Consider the following 12,500-nt stretch of genomic DNA (forward strand, 5'->3'; position numbering starts at 1 on the left):
CGGTCGGAGCTTTCGATACGATCGATAGTGCAGTAAGCGACCCGTTGTGACCATTCGGTTGCAGAGAGAGAGAGAGAGGAAATTACTGTGACATTACATTGTGGAATGTGGTCTCTTTAAGCGCGTCCCGGGGGTTGCACTTGAAGTGCCGGCCGGGCCCCGGGAATGCGTTGCGTTGATTCAATAAAACTCAAATACGCGTCGCATCGTAAAACGCCAGAGCGAATCGTTATAACAATGCCAGATAATTGAAGGTAATCGTCAAAACGTGCACAATAAAAGGACCGTGCGGTGGAAAAGGGGAACGAGGGGGAATGCGTAAAGTGTGCCCAACATCATCATAACGACGAATTATTGCCCTGGCCCCCGGTCCCTATCCCATCCGTCACCGTCGTTAAAGTGGCCACGAAAAGAAAGGTTTCACCATTTTTCGCACTTTTTATGCTCCAACCGGCTGCTGCTGGTTGGTTTTCTTTACGATTCCATTCTGTGGTTTTGTGGCATAAAAAGCGGGAAACGAAATGGAATAGCGGCAGGAACACCCGCATTGGTATACGGTGCTGGTATGGACGCGTTTTCGTCCGGGAAGATGGACAATTGTAACGGCTAATAGGGATTTAAGCGATTGTCTCGCAACCCCTCGGTATACGTTTACCAAGATGTGGACAGCTCCATCGCGCAGTATTGGTTGCAACAAATTAGCCTAACACACTGACACACTCACTAGCAAGAAGCTGGCTGGAATTTATTGAGGATGACGAAATGGGAACGATCAAAAGCCACGGAACGCGAAATGAGTTCAACCGATCGATCGATCGATCGATAGGACGCCATCTCATCATCAGCTTGTCACGGGGTTGCACCTATTCGTGGCCGAGGGCCATAACGCCGACGTCGAAAACCACAAAATGACAGAGATTGATGGCCCGATGGAATGGCCGCTTATCATACGCTGTAGTATTGGTGCTACCCCCCCGGGGGTGCTACATAATTGATATTTGATAAGAAATAATTGGTACGTATCATGGGTTGCTGGGACAATAGACTATATACCGAGGGTGAGGCGTTTGGTTTTGGTTTGGTTCCGTGGTTTGGCCGCAGACTCCCGTGCGTTGCTTCTGCTGCATCATCGATCGTGGATAAGGACCGAACGAGCGAACAGCTCGTTCATGATTCCAGCTCCAGCTCCAAGCTTCTCTCAATTGAATTAGGGGGCTCACCAGAAGATGAAGGTGGAGAGATTAGGTGAACGCCGAGCCGAGAGGTGGACGAGCGACGAGTGCCGGATTGGAGCAATAGAAAGCGATTACTTCGTGCGAGGAAAACTACGTATTACTTTCCACCGAGCCATCGATTCGATCGATCGTTGCTGTATCGCATGTCACTGGAAGGACCTGGCACACACACTCCCCGGAAGTTGGGGGTCGTGTTTCAGCATTCGAGCCCACCGATGGAGGCGCCTGGTCTTTGTCTTCGAATTTATGTCGCTACTCCGGTCGTACATGGTGTGTGCTAGCACAGTTACGATACTCCCGGTGAGTTCATGTCTTTTTTCTGGGGTGGAGAAGAGAACATTTTCGTAGGAAACATTGCCCATCATAGGACCCGCTGCTCATCGAACAACACGACAAAAAAAACGAAACGAAAACCTTCATCACGCATCACGACACACAAGCCGGAATGAAATTGATTCCAACGCAACGGTATGTATCGGTACGCAACCGGCGGTTGGAGAAGAGGGGGGTCTGAGGATTCAATCGTTCGCGACGTCCAACCCTAATGACCCCGGAACCGGTACGGGCTCGCGTGCGTCCCGCGCAGCATGTTCGCGGAGCACGTGGAGTGTGGAGAGTGATTTGTGCGGCTTGTACGGTCGCAGGAAATTGGTGGTCATAATTTTTCGCCCGAAAAACCGAAGGCAAAACGCAATGTTTTTATCGGCGGGTGTATGATACACGAGGCGGAGTAGGGGGGGGGGGGGGGAGGGCATCCAGCACCGGCACACCAGGGAGCGAGGGGTTCGACGACTGTCGACTGTTGGCCGGAAGCATTTTGTCAAGCGTGCTCGCGGTACTGCACCAGCGTACCATCAGTTGTGACACTATTGATAAGCTGTTTTATGGGGTCAATAAATTGAGCGGCGAATTTTATTAAGCGCAACCCGTCGGGGACGGTTGCAAGCGCGCCGCTTTCTGGTGAAAACACATAAAACCGTTCGGTATCGGCCGCTAACGGGTGCGGAAACAATGTTATTAGTTTCCGAGGTTTGCTGGTTATTAATCGGTCGCCGCGATGGTCTAATATGGGAAATTGATTATCTGTCGGGGGTCGGGGGTCGGGGGTCGGGGGATTTTTGGGGTCAGACGGCGTGTCGTTTTATAGGTTATGTTGCTCGAGGCATGTTTTGCGGTATAAGCTGTCTTTAGGTTTTTTTGAGAAATTAATTTAATTATTAAACCAAAACTTATCAACATTTCTATCAACAGTCGCTTCAAGTTGCCTATTCGTTCAATAAATGGTTAACACTTGGAGCAGACATTCAAAATCATTCTGTCAATCTACCCAGAAATCACAGATCCTTCCTACGAGTCCTACGTGTTTGAGATTGATGGATCCAAATGTTTGCCCCTGGGCGCAACCGGAAGGAAGGTGAGACTGATTTCCAGCAATTTGCCACCTTCAATTGAACAGTAAAATGCTAAATTGAACGAGAAATTGTGGCAAAAACGTTGTCGTCGTCGTCGGTCACCGCTCAATCTCTGATACGACAGCTCGTGCTCTTGCTCACGACGACGACGCGGACGAGGTCACGGACCAGTTCGCCCGTTGACAAATGGACCACGACGAGAGTTAGATCAGCGAAGGGCAGGTGATGAGGTTGATAAATTGAAAAATTATGCTTTCAACCCTCGGTGCACCGATGCAGAACAGTGTGTTGGTTGATGGACTCGACGGACGTACCAATTGCTTTATCGCAGACCAATGAGAAATCAGACACTTGGTCCCTTTATAACCTCGATCAACTTCTTTAAAGATAAAAAAAAATACTGAGAACCTTACCGAAGTGACTTGATTGTTCTGTGCGAAACGAGAATAGAGAAACAATGATAATAACACACCAGCACAGCACAGATGGCGATAAAAACGACGAGAAAGTAGCATAAAAATCGGGAGCAAATGTCAGCAGCGAACGTTATTGTTATCTTTTGGTTTTCATAAGCCACCATCGGCCACACCGTCATTGTGTCCGGCTGGTGTGGTGCTTAGCGCGTGTCACCGTGAACACTCCTTTGACACGAGGGGCAACAATAATGAAGCGCTTCTGGTGCGACTGGCCACTTGGCTCCGTGTTTTTACAGCCGTTTTTCATTTTCTGTTTATGTATGTTATGCTGCCCACTGGGAACCCCGGTTCCGGCCGGGTTCCCTCTCGCGTTTTCAAAATGGACTAATTAATCAAGCACCACAGCGTCAAGCAGGCAGGCCAGTCCGGTTCCGAGAGATAAAAACATGTCTGCCATCGGAGGGCACAAAAAAAATGGCAGCCAGATCTAACACACAATGGAGTGGTGGTTTCAGAAAAAGGGATCATCGTACCGGAAGCGAATTTTCGGTGCCTTTGTGACCAACGGAAAGAACCCCGGAATGAGACGTGACACAAGCCAACAGCAACAACAACAATAACACCGAGTGATCGAACAAAAAAAAAGAAAATCGGGGAAATTTATAGTTTATTTAGTTCGGCTTGTCAAACCATTCGGGCGCTGACACTTTCGAAGCCCGCCGAACCCGCTGATGCGGAGAACATTAATTTTAATTCCGTCGGCACCACCGCGTCGACGGCAGAGTCGACCAATCCAACCACCACCGGAACATGGCGCTGCTGTTCATACAGTTTTGACATCTCGGCTCTTGAGACACCAAACCAACCCGTGGTGATCGCCTTTTGACACCACTCCGTGCTCGACATCGCGACATCGCCATTGTAGCCGCGTTGTGCCGGTTGACCGAATTCATAATTCACGTAACACACACACACCGCTAGGGTGTATGATGTCTAGGTGACATTTGTGCAGCATTCCGGAAGCGATGGTTTGATGACGCTTTCACGCAGTTCATCGACGCCACGGCGTTGCACCTTTGATTCGTCGTATTTCATCTTTCATTACCGTAAACGGAAAGCACTGGAGTGAAGCGAAGACGAAGTCCTTCCCAGTACCATGCTGACTGTCAAGCGCGCTTGAACGGGAACGCAAACGATAAGGACGAAAACGTATCCTCACCGAACCGAGCAAACCGTTCGGCTGTGGACCTGATATTCCAAATGTTAATGTCATTATTTCTGCTCTGGCATACCGTCGTTCTGGCCAAACCGTTCGGTGGCCGGGCTCACAGAAACAGGCCAACCGATTGGTATGGGGGAAAAAAGAAAGAGAACGAATATTAAATTTTATGCGACAAAGTGGCCAAAGTGGAGCGGTGAACACACGTTTGCTGGGTGCTGGTGTATGATTCCGGTGGTTTTTTGTGGCTTCATTGGCTTGGCGACAGGTTTATGGTTGGCCATAATTTGGTCCGAAAAGGAGTTAATTGGCTGTTTAGAACGGGCTGACAGCTTTTTCCGATTTAAATTTGCATCATAAAACCCTTTCTTTAATTATAGAAAGACTCTGCACTTTTTTATTGTTATTATGGTCGAAGCTTCCTAGAGCAGCAAACAATGACCACAACCCTTTTGCTCATCTCATCATATCCTCCTCCTCTTCCTCCTCTTTCTCTTCTCGGTGGTATTAATTACGTGTAGCTCGTGTTTCATCTCCCTTATCATCGCTTGTTGTCTCAAACGCAAATTACTCTTAAAACATGTAAACATAGCCCCCGATCCACTGCGAAGAGATGGATTGTAGCATGCAAATCGGAAGGCAAACAAACGCGAATGGGCACCTCCTGAAATGGGTTGCATGAACTTGCTTTCATTTTGTTGGACACTAGAGCCACTTGGCCATCCGAGAAGCGGAGTTTACCCAGCCGAAGCTAACGAGCTTAGTTAAGCTTATCACCGAGAAGAGAAGCGAGTGGGACGTGAGCAAAGTGGAAGCAGTCCGAAGAAGGTGTGCCTCCGTTCCGTTGTATTCCGTGGTTGATGCACGGAACAATGGACCACAGCGCACCGCAAACGGAGCGTAAAATCCTAAACAAATATCCCGAACTCGGTTGAAGATCTTCCGGACATCCCCGGTGTTGTCCACGTACCGGTACTCCTGCGTGGTTGCAGCTTCTCACGCTTCATTGGATCCGTATCCTTAGCATTAGCCTCAAACCCCCTCCGCGCCCCCTCCTGGTCCCCGATGAAGGGATCTTGCGGAGCAAAGTTTGTCCATCGCAATGGACGCCTTACGTGGTGTCCAAAAATGGCAAAACTTCAACCACGGCTGTTGGTGCTTCAAGTGCGACGCTCACGTTCTTTGTTCCCCTGGAACCAGTGGGCCTGGAGTCCCGTCGGTGGCTCGTTCGCTGTGTGTGTGTGCTGCTGCTAAAGACGTCTTTGGTCGACGCGATGCGGGATGCGGGCCGTTGTTTGGCTTTTTGCTTTGTTCCCGAACGACAGTGGGAACGCACCGCATGCGCAGTCCTTGCGCGACCGAAAGCGAATACAACGCCAGCGCCAGAGACCAGTGAAAGTGCCTCGTGGCGTGGCGTGGCATGTGGTCGTTGCGGCACCCCCCTCCCAGAAAGGAAAGTGACTCTCTTGGTGAGGCAAAAGGCAAAGGATGGTCATTCCTGGGGGGCATCCAGCGAGGGTTTTGCGGGAAGATCAGAAGTCATAAGAAGCCTATCGTCATCGTGCGAGCAAGGATATGGCTTCAATCGTTCTGTTTTGTTCGCACCGGAGCACCTCGCCGGACCTTGGACCTTCTTTTTTATGATAAATTCATATCCATCGACAAGGAAGGACGAGGAGTCCTTCGTGTGCAGCAGCCGGTGCCCGCCACCAGCACCACCGGCAGCATGGTTTGCGGTTATGAGATATCTCAACGCTTCACGCACCGCTTGGCGCTTAACCCCCCCTCGGGGTTGTCTGTCGGTGACTTTCATAAAAGCAGATCAGCGCTCGAAGCGAAAGCAGCAGAGCAGCAACCGTGCAGAGCTTCGGTTCGCCTTCTGTCAACGCCGCAGGTAGCGGTCATGTGGTCGTACGGACCCCCCCTTAGGGGGAGGACAATGCTATCTTTAGGGCGTTGCTCCAAGAAAAGCATAAACGTTCACCGGTATCCGGATGAAAGTTTTCCGGTTCCTCTCGGGACCAAGCCGCCTGCAGTGTGTGTGCCGTGTGTATGTGTGCGCACGCGTGTGTGTGGTTGCGGTGATGGGAAAGCTAGAAAGGAAATCATGAGACCAACCGATTGCACCACCGGCTGGCACCGGCACCGGGTATGCAAAGCATCGTCGTCGTCGTCATCGGTGACTTTTGCTTCGGTTGCTTTCACTTAAAACTGTAGCAACCGAAGCCAAAGCCGTTGCCTCGTTCTATCATGGGAGATCATGTTGGTGTCTTCGAAAGAGTGATGCAGCCATGGCCTTGTTTCGTAGTCCTCTGTGCGGCATAGTCCTTTAGCAGAAGTTGCGATGACAACAAACTGCTGCGGGCAAGGCGAGGCGAAGAAAATCAATCATCGCCATGCATCTCATCTTGTGACGCTGGTGGAAGGATGAGACACTATCAAGTTCATTTCCAAGAGACGGATCCGTGGAGAGAGAGAGAGAGAGTCTCCGGGGGGTAGTGCGGTGGTTGTGAGGGATGTTCCGCTTGTCTGATCCGCAAATGGACCGCGAAGCAGCAGCAGGAACGTCACTGGTCGCTGGAAAGTAGTGGATAATTGGGTCAGTGTAAAATCGATACTCTACACACACACAGCCAGCCAGCCATACTATAGTTCTTTGTTTGGCCAGCAGGTTTCTTCCTACGTTCTTTTGGTGCGAACGTCGCAAAGATGGCTTTTGGTTTCATTGCAAATCCTCCAGACCTCTCGACAGAGTGAGATCTTCGGTGAGTTCTTCTCGAGCAGCGCAACGAGAGTCATGTTTGACTTTCGAGGGCGAAGTTTCGAAGACGAAGGAACTTTCGGTTCTTGAAATTTATACTGGGAAAATCGCAAAACATGATCAACAGCAAGGAGACAACAGCAATAAAAGGAACACTAACTTTAACTGAACGAACGTGCTTCACAATGCACCTCAAATTACTGTTGAGATAGGAAGAGGAAATAGAGAAAAGAAGGAACAATAAGCGCTCCTTTCGGATACGATTATACCTTTCTTTCGGCATTCGCGGCATTCATTTCCCTGCCCCATAGTTTTGGCGTCAATTTTCTTTGCGCGACAATGAACTATTGTCTTATGGAAATGTACTCCCTGCTCCCCACGAAGGAAAGAATGTCGATGATGCCAGTGACTACACCGAGCAGCCATCTTAAGTGAATCGAGAGCCACGCGGCCACCGCATTAAGAGCGTCAGAATGAATATTTTAGTGCCAGAGCGTAATCTTCGTCAGAGCGACTGAGGAAAGAGCGTGGGAAAATCTGCATCCGAAAGGCGTTGGAAGTGGGGGAAAACGGGTTTCAAAGGGTGGTTTCTTTTTGTTTGGTTTTTCGCTTCCTGCTGCCCAAGTGCCAATTGTCACACAGAGAGCGGCATTAAGAGGCATTAAGCGCTGTTTCATTCAACTACAATTTTTTTTCTTCTGCTGATAGTTTTAGCACGATAGAGATTCAAATAATACCATCACTCATTTCGCGAGAGAGAGAGAGAGAGAGAGAGAGAGAGAGAGAGAGAGAGAGAGAGAGAGAGAGAGATTTTGGCAAATGGTGACGCTGCATGAAATGCAAATTTTATGTGGAGCCTTCCAAATTGGCCATTTTGTACCATCGGACCGTTTGGCCGTTAAGATATGATCTAGCACATTGACCTTCAGCTCCTAGCGGCCACCATTGGCCGTATAAAAAAAAGCATTCGAAGGATCGCATCACAATCGAAAGGAACTGAAACTGGAGACAATTATTGAACATAAGGTTCAGGTCCGTGACCACCACTAACAACGAGAACAGGGAAATCATTTTCCTCACTTCACCATCGACTACAGTACGTGACATTACTTTCCACAACACACACAAACACACACATGTTGGTTCCACTTACAGTGAAGGCCGAAAAAGGTCAGATTTTTCCACGTTTTTCCACCCCTCGCTTCCTCCCCGTCCTCAGCGCCAGCATTTCTTATTTAAGGCCGGGGCCTGTGGTCAGCAAACATTACGAGACACACACACACACACATCCGCATCGTTGGGGATTTTCCGCCAACGCGATGAAAAATGGTCCGGAAAAAGGTGAAATGCGGCAGCCCTGGGGAGGTCTCTCCACCTCTGTTCCACCCCTGTTCCTCCCTCTTTGTCACCTCAGTTGCACCGTGCTGCACCGTGAATCGTGTTGCAGTGTAACCGGTGGACCGAACGGGAACGGGTGTTGTCGTCGTCGTCGTTGGGAAAAGGGAATGTTTTGGACCACCAACGGTGACGGCGACCACCAGCCACCTACTAGCACCACATATGCAAAGCAGTCTCTGTCTCTCTCGTGGCCTTAGCTGTGTGTCGAAAGATAAGTAGCGGTAGAATAAATTTCGCTTCTACCACCGTTGCCGCTGCTGTCATTGCTCCCGCTGGTGGTTCTACTAAGGGAGTGTGCCACGGACCTGGTTGTGCTGAGCAATCGTACAATTACATTCCCTGGATTGGGATTGTAACACGTGGGGTGAAGCGGATGCACGGACGTGCCCCTCCCTTCCCATAGTGCACCTTATTTATAGTGCTGCCGTTTGCATTAACGTTCAATGTTGCAGATAAGGGACGAAAACGAACTGCTTCTGCCCTGGGACCAGGGAAATCGGGCATGGAAACAACAACAAAGGGGCCCCCCCAACGGCTGTTTCTTTGGTCACGTATTCTCAACACAGAGTGTTTGGTTCGTTCTTTTAAAATTAACAAAATCACTCCATATTCACAATATACAAAATCGAAGGAACAAAAATAGCGGCTGCAGCAATCGATAAATTGAATTTCTGCAATTCAGCACAAATGATACATTATCATTCGCTCTTTCCTCGTGTGTGTGTGTGTGTGTTTTGTAGCAAGCGTAGCGAAGCAAACAAAACCGTAAATAGTCAAATACCGTATCGTACCCATGTCATGTCTATCGGGGAAGTGCTGGCTGGCTGGCTGGCTGGCTGGCTGGTTAGCCCCTTTGCCCAACCTTTGCCGACGTCAAAAACCTCTAGACAAAACAAACAAATGTATTTAAATGTTGAGTTGTCCCTGGGTGTGTGTGGCTTGTGTGTGTGTGTGTTCAAGGTAATCGGATAGTGATAATTTATGTGCACCACTCATCACCGTACGCCCCGTAGCTGACCTCGGGACCTTTTGTGGCCAGGATTCGCGAGGTTCGTGAAGGCTTTAAATTTGAACCCTGACCGGTGGCTGCACCGTGGTGTGATGGTCCCTCCATCAGCTCCCTCTCATCATCAACTCCAAAATATGCTAACGACCGGAAGCGAGGGTTGCGGCCTTGCCATGGCCATGTCACGATTCGCTCGCTCGTTCGCTGGCGGGATTTATGTGCTTTCCCCAGGTTTCGGGAGTGTCCGAACGTCCACTTCGGTCGGTATGTGGTGCAACTCACTGTTACCCTTCTTCGGTTTGGTTTGGTTTCGGTTTCGGTGTTGCAAATTATGCCAGGTCGGTTTCCGTTTTTACTGCTACTGCTGCAGCTGCTCCGCAATCACGCGCTCGAACCCCGAAGGTCAGGGTCAATTGCGGTGCCCTCATTCCGGAACGCGAACCAAACGAAATCATCCCCCCCCCCACCTCCCGGATAATGATAATGCTTCGTGGGTGGACGGGTGACTGGAGGGGGGAAAAAAAGGCGAATAATTTGTCTTGGGGATCGCGCAAGGAATACATTACTCTCTGTCTTTACTTTATTTAGGTCGAAAAGGCAGTCCAAGGACGAAAGAACGGTGATGATATGAGGATAGCTGGTTGGTTGCTGGTACAGTGAATCTAATTTGACGAAACTAGTACGGATCCACTTCCACTCCTTCCTTTCCACTCCTCTTCCTCGCTCTCTTCCACTTCAAATGATGCTGTGAGTTCAGGTTGTTTTTTTTTTTTGCAACGGGATGCACCTCCAGTCACGGCGCACGGTTTGTGTCGCGCGCTCGTCCCTACGCGTCCAGTATCCCAGTTTCTGTATCGCTCCATCGTCATCTGAGATGCGACAGAATGGGGCATTGACTCAAGTGCACCTCAGAAGCACCCGTGAGAGCAGCCAGGATCTGTGTGTGTGTGTGTGTCTGTATGTGTGTCTGCATGTGTGTGATATTCAGGCTCACGTTCGCCATCGTGTGGCGGAGATTGAAAGGATTTTCCTTTTGCGCCTCGGTAACTCTCGTATATCCTCATCAAGACCTCCTCCTCCCGTCTCTCTCTCTCTCTACACTCTGCGGGAGAAGGTAACTGCGGCAACGGTAACCTTTGTCAAGCCGTCAAGTGACATTAATGGTGCTGCTGCACTCCGGGGGCCTTCCTCCCTGGACGTGCCTTTTAAGGTCGTTCACTTTCATCTTCGCATCACCATCTTTTTTAAAGACGACGCGTTCCCCGCTGCTCGCCGGTGAAGTGGTACACTCACAGCCTGATGTTAATCGTGCGCAAATGAAAAGAGCATACCTTTTTGTGGTGAAATTATGTTGCATTCAGCGTCGTGAGCACTTGTGCCGCAAAACGACCGAACCGACCTTCTTCAGGGAGTTTCACGTTTCGTTTCGTTTGGCGCGAAAGGATGGAAGGAGGACAACATTCTTCCAGCAAGTGCACCATTTGAATACGAATAATACGAGGGTTTTTGAGTAAAAAATGTGAGTTTCATAAAACGATTATATAGCTGAAGAGGGTGCTAATGCTTCACTTTGGTCAATGAACTGCACCGCACCACGAAATGGGAACGAAATGGATTTTCTTCTTTTGTGCGTACGCGTAATGCAAGCACGAAAACTGACAAATTTGATTGGAAAAGGAGGCCACCTGCGTCCAGTGTGCACAACCATGTGTGTATGTGTGTATTCCAAATCCTCTCTTTGCAAAGGTTGGATGCCCAGAATGCACAAACGGAAAGAACGTTAGTGAATTGGTTGTGAATGAATTCGGCTATCGAGCTATTGAATTGTAGATTTCCGAAAGGCCTTCCCTTCGAATCCGAGACCTAGATACACGGAAACGGAAGAGCACGGAACGGCGCGCAGCACGTTCGTTCGTTCGTTCGCGAAACGTTCGCAATTGTACGCAATTGATTTTTTCCTGATTCTTGACCTCTTCGCACCATCCCAAAAACGCCATCACCGCCATCGCCGCGCTGAACGCCGATCGTCAACAAACGGTTTTCGGTGCAATCCAATTATCAATGGTTCCGGCGGCGGTGGCGGGCGCGATCCGTGACGGCGACGCGTGACACGCCAATTCGGTCGGGGAACAACATGGCCGGACGACTAACTGGGCGCAGGCTGGACTAGACAGGTGTTTGTGCAGCCCCCCTTGTGTCCGTGTGCGAACTTTTCCGCCGGTCTATTTGATCATCGGAAAAGCCTTCGAATCACACTCGCAATCGCAATGTGCGCTCCCGATTCCCCCGGACGATTCGATTCCGATTTGTTTGCTTGAGACAGGCAGGGAAGGGCAGGGCAGGGCAGGACAGGGAAGACGAGGCGACGCGCACTACTGACAATGGCGCGCCGCCTAATGGACCGACGGAAAACATTTAGCATAATGGAAAATACTGGCACGCGGAAAAAGAGGGGGGTTGGTAAAGGCATGCTAAAGGTGAAAATGGAGTCCACAGGGACACTCTACTAATCCAATCTCGGCCCTGTGTGCATGTGTTTGTGTATGTGTAAGTGAACGGGCGCTAAGTAAATTGAATTCCGGTGGCAGCCAGCCGGCCTGGCGAGGACGAATGGTTTTCCTTCTGACCCACTTTCCCCGTGCTCGGTTACGGTTCCGGTTCTTGCACGTTCCGTTTCCGATGTCTTCCCTTGTCTGAATCCGGGGGGGGACCCGTGTCAAGACCCACGGGTTCGTGTGTGTGTGTGTGTGAGAAACGCCATTAAGTGCTTCACCAGAAGGAACTGCGTAAAGTACAGTTGATGTTACGTTCGGTGCAGTGATCGCATATTTTAATTAGAATCTCGCACTCACTGCACTACACTCTGGGGCTAGGAAGGAAATTAAAATGGAAATCAAAACGGTACCATTAAGGGGTGTGGAAGCGACGCAGAAACAATACAAACGAAGAGCGAAAAGATGAAACGTGCCCCCTCCCGACGCGCACTGTTGCAAGGTGCGATGCATATTGCATACCTTTCAGGCGAAAAGCGACCGTACCGATCGCTCCCTTTT

General features: G+C 49.8%; 1 protein-coding gene across 2 annotated transcripts in view; it reads right to left on the minus strand.

The window, feature by feature from the left end:
* Positions 1 to 12,500, minus strand: part of LOC125956001 (loricrin-like) — a 59,038-nt gene that overhangs the window by 23,364 nt on the left and 23,174 nt on the right. The window lies entirely within an intron of this gene.

This window comes from Anopheles darlingi, chromosome 3 (genome assembly GCF_943734745.1).
Source record: "Anopheles darlingi chromosome 3, idAnoDarlMG_H_01, whole genome shotgun sequence".
Classification (NCBI taxonomy): domain Eukaryota; kingdom Metazoa; phylum Arthropoda; class Insecta; order Diptera; family Culicidae; genus Anopheles; species Anopheles darlingi.